We start from the raw sequence: 9517 nt of genomic DNA on the forward strand, positions 1-9517 counted from the left end.
AGAATTAACAAATAGTTTAATTAAAACAGATAAACAGAGACATGTTGGTTCCCCTGAGAGGATTACATCCACATCTGATATTTTCAGAAGAATAAGGGTGTGGGGGGGAAATATTTATGAGATTTTAATTGTATGCAAAGTCATAGCCACAATTTTTCCTTTTTGACAGAATGGATTTGTCTTTCCACCTTGAGCACAGGCCCAGTCTCCAACCAGGGAGAGCAGCGAGGTCCCACAATGGAACCAGGATCAAGTTTTTCTAGAGACAGCTTTAGGTTTGTGTGGGTTGGCTTTAGGAAGAGGGAATGCAGTGATACAACAAGAGGGAATGGTTTTAAGCTGGAAAAGAGGAGGTTTAGATGGGATATTGGGGAGAAATCCTTCCCTGTGAGGGTGGTGAGGCCCTGGCACAGGTAGCCCAGTGAAGCCTTGACTTTTGCCTTAGTCCCTAGAGTGTTAAAATTTGAGGAAAACAGAAAACATTCATTTATTTCAGCTGATACTGTGAAAACCTCTGCAGCCAAAGGTGTAAAACTATGTGCTAAATATCCTCTAGTATGTTTTAATTTCCTTTTTTTAATTAAAAAAAATAAATAAACCTGGACATAATCAAATGCACATTTGGAAATAAGAACAAAATTTCCTTGAGTCCATTTTTAAGGCCTTGTATAATAATTTTGGTCATTCTCCAACATTAATACTTATAATAATAATAATTATAGTAATAGAAGGATTGAGGTAAGGCAGAAAAAGCTGAAATCAATGCTGAAAGCAACTCCTTAGATGAAGTCCCTCAAAATTTTCAGCTGCAGATGAAGCAACTTAGAAATAACCTCAGAAGTCTTCATCCATTCTTAGAAATTTATTAAATTAAACTGGATTACAGGAGATACACAGTTTTCTTTGCTGCAAATAGCAAAATCATGATACAGAATGCAGCTGAAAACTCAGGGAATTAAGATGTTCCAAACAGAAAAGCAAGTGTGAAATGAGAAGTCGAATGTTCACATAAAAATTTAAAGCCGTGAAAAACGCATTTTTGTGTTTTCTTTTGATATAATTATTGTATAAAAAGCTACAGGGTCATAATTAAAGCCCTTGATCTTAAAAAGTTATCCTTAATTTTTCACTCTGATAGAAAACATTCCATTATTTTAATAAGAAGAGCATGACGTTATTTCTATGTGGATTTTCTGAGTTCAGGATGTATTTGAAGGAAAGCCTGTGCACTCAGCTACAAAAAAATAGGAAAAAAAAAAACCCAAATAGTCCCAAACACACAAAAAAATGCAAAGTAGAAAAAACCTAAAAAACTACCAAAATACAGCCATAACCCCATCAAATAAACAAATTAAGAAATACCACCACAAAACGTTAAGACTTGAAAATTTTCAGACTATCTTCCATTTCTGCACTTAAAATAACTCCCACCTCTGACAGTCAATAATTTGGTCATGCCTTTTTTTTTTTTTAATTAAAAAAACCAGCAATTAATTTACAAGTGTGAAGCTGCAGAGACCCAAAAATAGAGATGCAAAAACTGAAGCCCAGTTAAGAAAACCCATTCTTTAAAGTTTCAGTACAAGGCACAGTAACAAGGATAGTTTTTGTTAATTCAGTAATCAGGCAAGAGAGAGTGGCAACGTGAACTTTACCGTGTGCTCTAAAAGCCCAAATCCAAACACCCAACGCAAATATTGTCAGGCTGCTTGTCCATTAAAAAAAAAAAATTAATTGGAATGAAATTTTAATACAACTTTGTGCAGAATAAGAACTTCTGCATATTTGGCAGGCAGCCCACTTGTGTATGCAATGCATAAAAACTGTAAGAATGGATTCTATACTGACTACGGGGTGCTTACTTTCCTTCAACGATAATTGTCTTAATGCCTGTTTTAATCAGTATTAACTACTAGCAATAACATGCTTTTAATTATGTTTTAAACGAGTCCTTTATTGGGCTGTTTTGGGAAGCAAATTAGTCAAAAGGAGCTGTTAATCAAAAACGTGTTACTGGCACAAAATAAATGTTCATTTAAGGAGCCATTTGAAATAAACCTGGCTCATTGACTCTGACAACCTACAAGGACACTGAGGCCTCCCGAGGATAACTCCTTCAGCTCTCTCCGAGCTACGCCTTGCTGCTCAGAAGTTATAAGTAGAAGCATTAAGCAGTTTAGGTCATTCATCAGCTAACTTTTACTACTGTACTCAAGAAAATGAGCCTCCTAGGAACTTCACAGCAGATCTATTCCTTCATTAGCTGAGTAATATTGAGAGAGATGTTCCTGTCATTATGAAGGGAGAAATCTATTGCAGGGAATTTTACTGGTGTCCCCTTTGTCTATGAGCTGTCTTTGTGGATTCCAAGGTATTTAGGCTGAAAAAGTGGCATAATTATCTGTGAACATTGCTCGTATGTGTTCATTCCCTTCAGCCGAGTATGTCCGTGCCTGAAAATTCAGCCACACAAAATGATATTTTCCACCGAACACAGAGGTGTCACTTGATGCCAGGTCATAATGTCACCCTCACAGCACAACTTTAAACAGAAATTTTGCTGAATCTCTTCCATTGCCAGGTCTTAAAACTTAATTTTGCTGTGGCCATTGAATTTGAAGCACTTCTGCTTTAAACAAACTGAGGAGAGTGGGAGTTAGGGCAACAGCCAAGAGCCTGGGTTTAAAGTCCACAGATCATGGCTCTTTGGCTGAAGCTTTGACTTGTAAATTTTAAGGCAATCTTGCTTCATGACAAAGAAAAAACTATAATAATTTAAAACCTGATCTGATTTTATTCACTTGGAGTGTCTTAGTCAACTCCTTCAAAGTCAACTTTCATCTCCAACACCTGTATCTTAAACTAAAAACTCACTGAGAGACCATTCCCCCACCCTGCCTATGACACAGAGTGCTGAAACAATATAAAATGAGTTATTATAATTTAAAAAATGTGTTTTCCTCAATCAGCAGCCCCTTTAGGATTGTACTGGAGTGAGCTCTTACTGGGGAGGCAGGTGGTTAATTAAGCATCAGTTCACAGTGTGTCCTTAAGAGGCTGAGCCTGGGGGTAGGAATGAACTTGCGAGAGAAGCGATTGCTGGATTAACACCATCACCAAACAACCCCAAAACCTGGGCAAAGGTGTCAAAAATCATACACACTGAAAGCTCAGGGAGTGCTGCATATCCATGTTTGGCTTTCCAAAGCCTGCTGTCACCCACTAAATCCAGTGTCCAACATTATCACAGGAATAATGACACGATCAGCTTCCAGAGTCCCATCCCCAAAGGTAACTGGGGACAGTAGCAAGGCAGATCCCAGGGGAGTTGTGACACACATTTTAAATGGCCTTCTAATAAGGGTTTACAGCATAAACCACCACCCTTCCTGCCAGCCCAGCCATACCTATAGCACCTTCAACCTGGATAATTCCCTGCTTATCCAAACCAGAAATTCCAGGGACAGCTCTACACCAGCACCTCATCAGCACATCAGCTTGGGAAGCAGCAGGAGGGGGCAAAGGGAGGTAGAGGTGCAAAAACCTGGTGGGCAGCCAATTACTGGGATGGAACTGCCTTCTCCTCCTGTTTGTTTTTTTATTTTGCCAGAGAAAACCCCAACTGGCAAGTCCAAGTATGCCAGAAACCGTGAGCAACACGACAAACCCAAGCTGCAGACAGACCTGGGGGAACTTCCAAAGCAGGAGGAAAAAAAAATTGGCAAATCCTGCACCATAATTGCAATTTTTGACTTGGTGTCCTGGGGTGGGGTGATTATGAAAGGTGAGTTTTTATGTCTGACTGATTGTGATTCCTTCTTCATTAGCAGCATTCCCTGGCATGTTTGAGATCGTCTCATGGTCTGATAAACACATCTTGATTTTATTGACTTATTTTTAATGCTTTCAGTATGTATCTAAGAGAACAAAATCTCCTTTAAACACTTAAATTGAGGGCTTTAATGTGCTTGAAAAAAATGAAATAAAAATTTTACTAAGGACAGCACAGTAAAACACCTTGAGACAATTACTCTTAATGAAATACAAAGATTACCAATAGCTACTGACATCTTCCATTACAAAAGCCATTATAAATCCTCTGTCTCACGGAGAAACTTTCCCCACTTTTTCAAGATTTTAACCAGACCATAATTGCAAACCTGATTTTTATTTTATTGCGTTCAAAGCTGATTGCGCTTTTTGATGGACTTCATTATGCTCCAAAAATAGCATAAATGCTTTCCAAGATGTGGGTTTAAGAAAGTTATTGGGACTGGCAACTTCTTTTTCAAATTATCATTCATGGATCTATTTTCAACACCCTCTTTCTCAGCCCATTAAGTGTATTTCTGCAGCCTTCATCCGCAAGCCACAGTAAAAGGTTCTGTCTGACCCTGCTCCAGAGAAGTGATACTCTCCTGCTTCCAGTTAGCAGCAAAACCACAAACGTGGTTTTGATTTCTTATTTAAGTTTCTGGAAAGGCAGAAATGTGGTCTTTTCAATATACTGTAATTGCTGCTCTTTTATTTATTTTTTTTTTTCTTCATCTTCTTCCTCACACACAATTATTCCAGTCAATACTCCCTGTATTTTGGTGCGTTTGGGCTTTCATGTTTCTTGATGCAGAGTGTCCTTTGGGGATCCAGTTCCTGCATTTTCATTTTTTATATTAAAAATGAACAGGGAGTAAGAAGATAACTCTCTTGGACCTGGTGAGAACCTGCAGAGATTTACGCTCTAAGCATAAATCATCTGTCTGTAACTACGAGATGACACCTAAAAGTTACAAAACCTAAGACAAGCCATCAATTCATTTTCTTGGCCCCACAACAGAAAGCAAAATTCTAACTGGGTTTTGCTTAGAAACCTGGCAGAAGCTGAGATCCAGAGACAGAAGATGATGTCTTTAACAACCAAAAAAAATAATCTGGAAGTCAAAAGAAGATTTGACTGTTTTACTAGTCAGTCCAACACTTAAAAACCCTGAACATGAATACAAAATCAAGGATGTGAAGTGATGAGAGCCAGCCCTGTCCTTCCATCACCTTCTTTCAGCATTAAGTTCACCAAGTAAACCCGGAATTGCTAAAGAAAGATAATGCTCAAATCCAAGCAACCAGGACAGGTGGTACAGAATAAGGATGCAAAAAAGCCATTACAATATATAAGATTTTAATCTCTTATTTATGATTCTTCCATAAAGTTTATTATAAGTCATTATATACATCTCCAAGTATCTCATCACAAAATGACATTTACAATGTAACCATAGCAAAATAATTCTGCACAGAACAATTTGCAAAATATCACATCAAAGGTAATGTGGGAGTACAACATAATTGTAGCAATTTCACCATATTAATACTATACTGCTCATACTTTAGGCCCCCAAGCAAAATAACTTTACAGACAGAATAGGTAGGCAAAAATACTTATCTCTGTTTATATCCTTTTATCTCAGATCTGCATGGAGCAGAGTGTGAAATATATAAAGTACATTCAACATGACTAATAGGTCACACTACTTCTTCCAGTGAAATCCAGGGATTTTTGGCACAGAATTACGTAAGTGGTCCAAATCCTTCTGTACATCTAAAAATCAACCCATCATTAAAAAAAGTCTGAATACAAATACCTCCAAAAGCACCACTGGGGGGAAAAAAAAAAAAATTATTACTGAAATGTCTCTTATTCCTATTCCGTCCTAACAAATCCTTCAGCGCCATGAGAGAGACTGAAAGCAGCCCTGAAAATAATTTATTTAATGACGGGATGAAAAAAGAGAGCGAGGGGAAGATAAAAATAGCTCCGGACCAAATTTGCACGAAGCATAACATGAAAGTTTTCTCGGAGACTGGCGGAGCTGTCGGAGTTGGGCTGTTGCAGGGACATTCATCTAACCAAATATGAGGCCCTATGGGAACTCTGAGGAGATTAAAAAGAAATAATGAAGGCATAATTGTGGGTTAGCTGGGAATAGTTCTTTCTCCTCCTCAGCATATGGAGAAGTGTGTCAGTCAGATGGTGCACACTGGAAGGTATAATACCTAAGGGGTTTGAGCGGCTGGTGCTTCTTTATCTCTTTGTTTTGCTTTCAAATTTCTTTTTTCATCTGTTATTTTAAGAGATACTAGGGCTTGAGGTATTCTCTGTGGGTTTGTCTTGTGTCTATTTTTTTTTTTTTTTTTCCTTCCTCAGGGTGGGAAATTGGAGAACCACATTCGTTTATGCATTGAAAATTACTTCCTGTCCTTGCAGGTGGAGCATACCTGCTCAAACAGATCAGAATTATAAAGCTGAGTATCTAAAACAATTTTAAAAGGAATTTTTAGAAGGATTTTTTAAAACAACAAACCCAACACTGTAGACCAGCACTTTTGATAGCCTTCCTTCATTTGTTTTAACATCTATTAGTTCTATGGGCTCTGCTGCATAAATTACTCCTACTTTATTTAAACTCTTTCAAATCTCTTGTTTTCCAGCTGAAGAAAACAGCTCCATCAGAGAAGCTGGATGGAGAGAATAAACTGATTTTAATGCCATCAAAACCGAACCTCAATATTCATGCAGGCAGTGCCGGCAGCAGTTTGTCTTCAAACGAGCTCAGATTACAATACTGAACTTAGGCACCCAGTTATAGGTGTGTACCAGGTGAAAATTAGAATTATCAGTCTGGCTTTCATAAAATGCAGATTAAATTTTGGCCTACACCTGATATGTTAGGCTCAGCCCAGATAAAAACCTCCTGAACACGAACACCGGTGCCTACATATCACCTTTTTCCACTCCCAGCACAGCGAAACGCCCCTGTCTGTGAAACCCTCAGCTAATGCAAAAGACAGGTTTAGGTCCCAGTGCAAATGCAGAAACATAAAGCAGAGTGACACATCTTAGGGCAAATTGGTTTGGAGCTACTTTGTGTCCCCTTCTGTTCCTCTCCTTTCTCCACAGGGATCGAAGCCGGCTGCTCCTGCTCTTAGGAGACAGGGAACCTCCTACACCTCCTCACGTCAGCCAGCATCTCATCCCACCCCTGCTGCTGGAATCCAGCATCTCCTCAGCCTCAGGGACAATAATCTGCATTTTGGAACCACTTTTTAGCCCTCTCACTGCACAAATTATCAAAAATTACTCGCTCAGTTTCCCTGCGTAGTGCCTTGAGAATGTGGCTGTTATTAAGGAATACAAACGTTAAGAGCAGAGCCGACTCACCAAATTTTCTAGATTTAAAAAGACCAAGCAAACAACCCACCCTTCAACCTGGAATATGTAAGCGTAAGTGATCTCGTGATATTTCAGAAAGAAATTGTAGGATGTGCCTCAAATGAGGCCAAATGCAATGTAAAAACAGGTCACTATCTCCAGGTTGACTTCTCCAGACCCCAGGCACGAAGAGAAATAATTCACCAGCACATCACCACCTTGCTGCCACTCAGATAAAGGTTGAGAGAAAGGAAGATCACTTAGAAAAATCAGACAATGTAAAGAAAAGCTTTAGACTGAGAATATGTGAATTTTGAAGTTCCAAGTATGAGTACACAAGAAAGAGCTTGGAGAAAGCTCAGGGATTGAGCTATGGATTGAGGTGGTGGATGGGACATGGATTAAGAGGGATTCTGGGACTGAGTCATTGGCAGACTCATAACTGGCTCCCTTTGTGGGCACAGCCGTGGAGTGAGGCTACAGAGCACATGAATTTTACCCAGTTGGGAAGGATGGGGATTCATCTTGCCCAGGGCTGGGAGGCTGATGTTTGACCCCATTTTCATGTTGAACAGGCATTTAGCCCAAATCATAACCCGGGCCGTCATTAGCAGAGCTTCCAAAAATATATTTGAGCCCGCTTATGAAAATTAAGCGGAGCAACAAAATCATTAATAATTGCTAGGAAAAAAAAAAGGCAGGAAGTAGTGGAGATTAAAAGAAGATGATGTATTAGACTGGAAAGAGAGAGTCTCCAGAAATTATCCTCATTTTTTTTTAAGTTGAAATGGGTGAAAGTATTTTACAAAAGTTGTTTTTAATGAGACATTTTCTCTACATCATATCAGGACAGAACTGTGAACTTTTTTTAATGGAATTACTTGACAAACTGATCAGTGCCATATCACTGCCTCCAGACACAGTTCTTTTAATGATGTCCAAACTACTTAACTATTAAAATGAAATTGTGAGCCAGCACAGTAGGAAGTAGATTGAGCAAGCTGAAGATCAAAGAAGATACCATCACAGTGGCCTTTGTGTGCTCACTGTAGGTTTGCTCTGACTGAAGGGTAAAGTAGTGGTGAATTGAATTAGATTGGGTTGGTTCTGTACCAGAGCACTAAAGGAAACATAAAAGAAGGGTCAAATAAAATAGCACAAGCCTACCTTACCCTGGGCAAGATTAAAACTGGGTCTGTAATGCCACAAGCCATCTTTTCACTTCGTGTAAACAGTGTTGGTGTGCTGGGAACACAAACCTCTATTTGTGTACGTTATTTACACACACTTTACTCACAGGTAAATGAAATCACAGAATAATTTGGTTGGGAAGGGACCTTAAAGCTCATCCAGTGCCACCCCCTGCCATGGGCAGGGACACCTTCCACTGTCCCAGGTAGCTCCAAGCCCCAATGTCCAGCCTGGCCTTGGACACTTCCAGGGATGGGGTTTAACATCTACCATGAGATTTTTCCTAAAGGAAAATTAGGTAAAGAAAAAGATGCTACAAGATTCCCTCATTTCCAAATGAAATTTGGAAAGAAACACACAAAGCAGACACAGAGCTATAAAGTTTTCCCAGACACTTGAATACTGAAAAGGAACTCTAAAGGATAATGTTCTTCCCTCTGCTCCTCTTCTCTCCTGACCTTCATAGCACAGATTATTTTTGGTACAAAATAAAGATAAATCAATGAATTAAGAAATAAACTCTTTTGGAAACATCAGAGATGCCTTGAGCACTGCCCTTCCTTGAAGAGCTTGACTCACTTGACACTGGCAGTAAGATTAAACAATATGGAATACACAGCATCTCTACACATTCCTAATCTTGGGGAAGTCAAGCACAAAATGGAATCCAATGGGTAACAACACAAGAAACCCTCAAAAGTTCACTAAAAAGACCTGGATTTAAGGATTTTGTATTTGCACCTCCTAAAACAATACCAAACCCACTTATTTCTTGTTCCAGGTTTTTGCTCTTTGACTTACTTTAAACTTGCACTATTAGGACTATTTTCAGCTGCCTTTAGACTCTTGTTTTTAACAACCCCATGCTGAAACAGTGAGCAGACTGCAGGAAAGACCATCAACATTTCAAGACAAAAGTGATTTATTATTTACCTTTGCACTTTATTCCACAGCCACTCCTTCTCCAGGAGCAGTACGGACACGCAAGCACGCAGAGCCCGTGCTGCAATCTTAAAATTTATTTAAATGAAATGTAAATAAATTTTAAATATTAGCAAGAAGCTACAGGTGCTCAGGGAGAAGTTATTTGTGTTTTATGGGATTCATTTTCTGCACAGTATG

The sequence above is a fragment of the Corvus moneduloides genome, chromosome 7, assembly GCF_009650955.1.
Source record: "Corvus moneduloides isolate bCorMon1 chromosome 7, bCorMon1.pri, whole genome shotgun sequence".
NCBI classification, from domain to species: domain Eukaryota; kingdom Metazoa; phylum Chordata; class Aves; order Passeriformes; family Corvidae; genus Corvus; species Corvus moneduloides.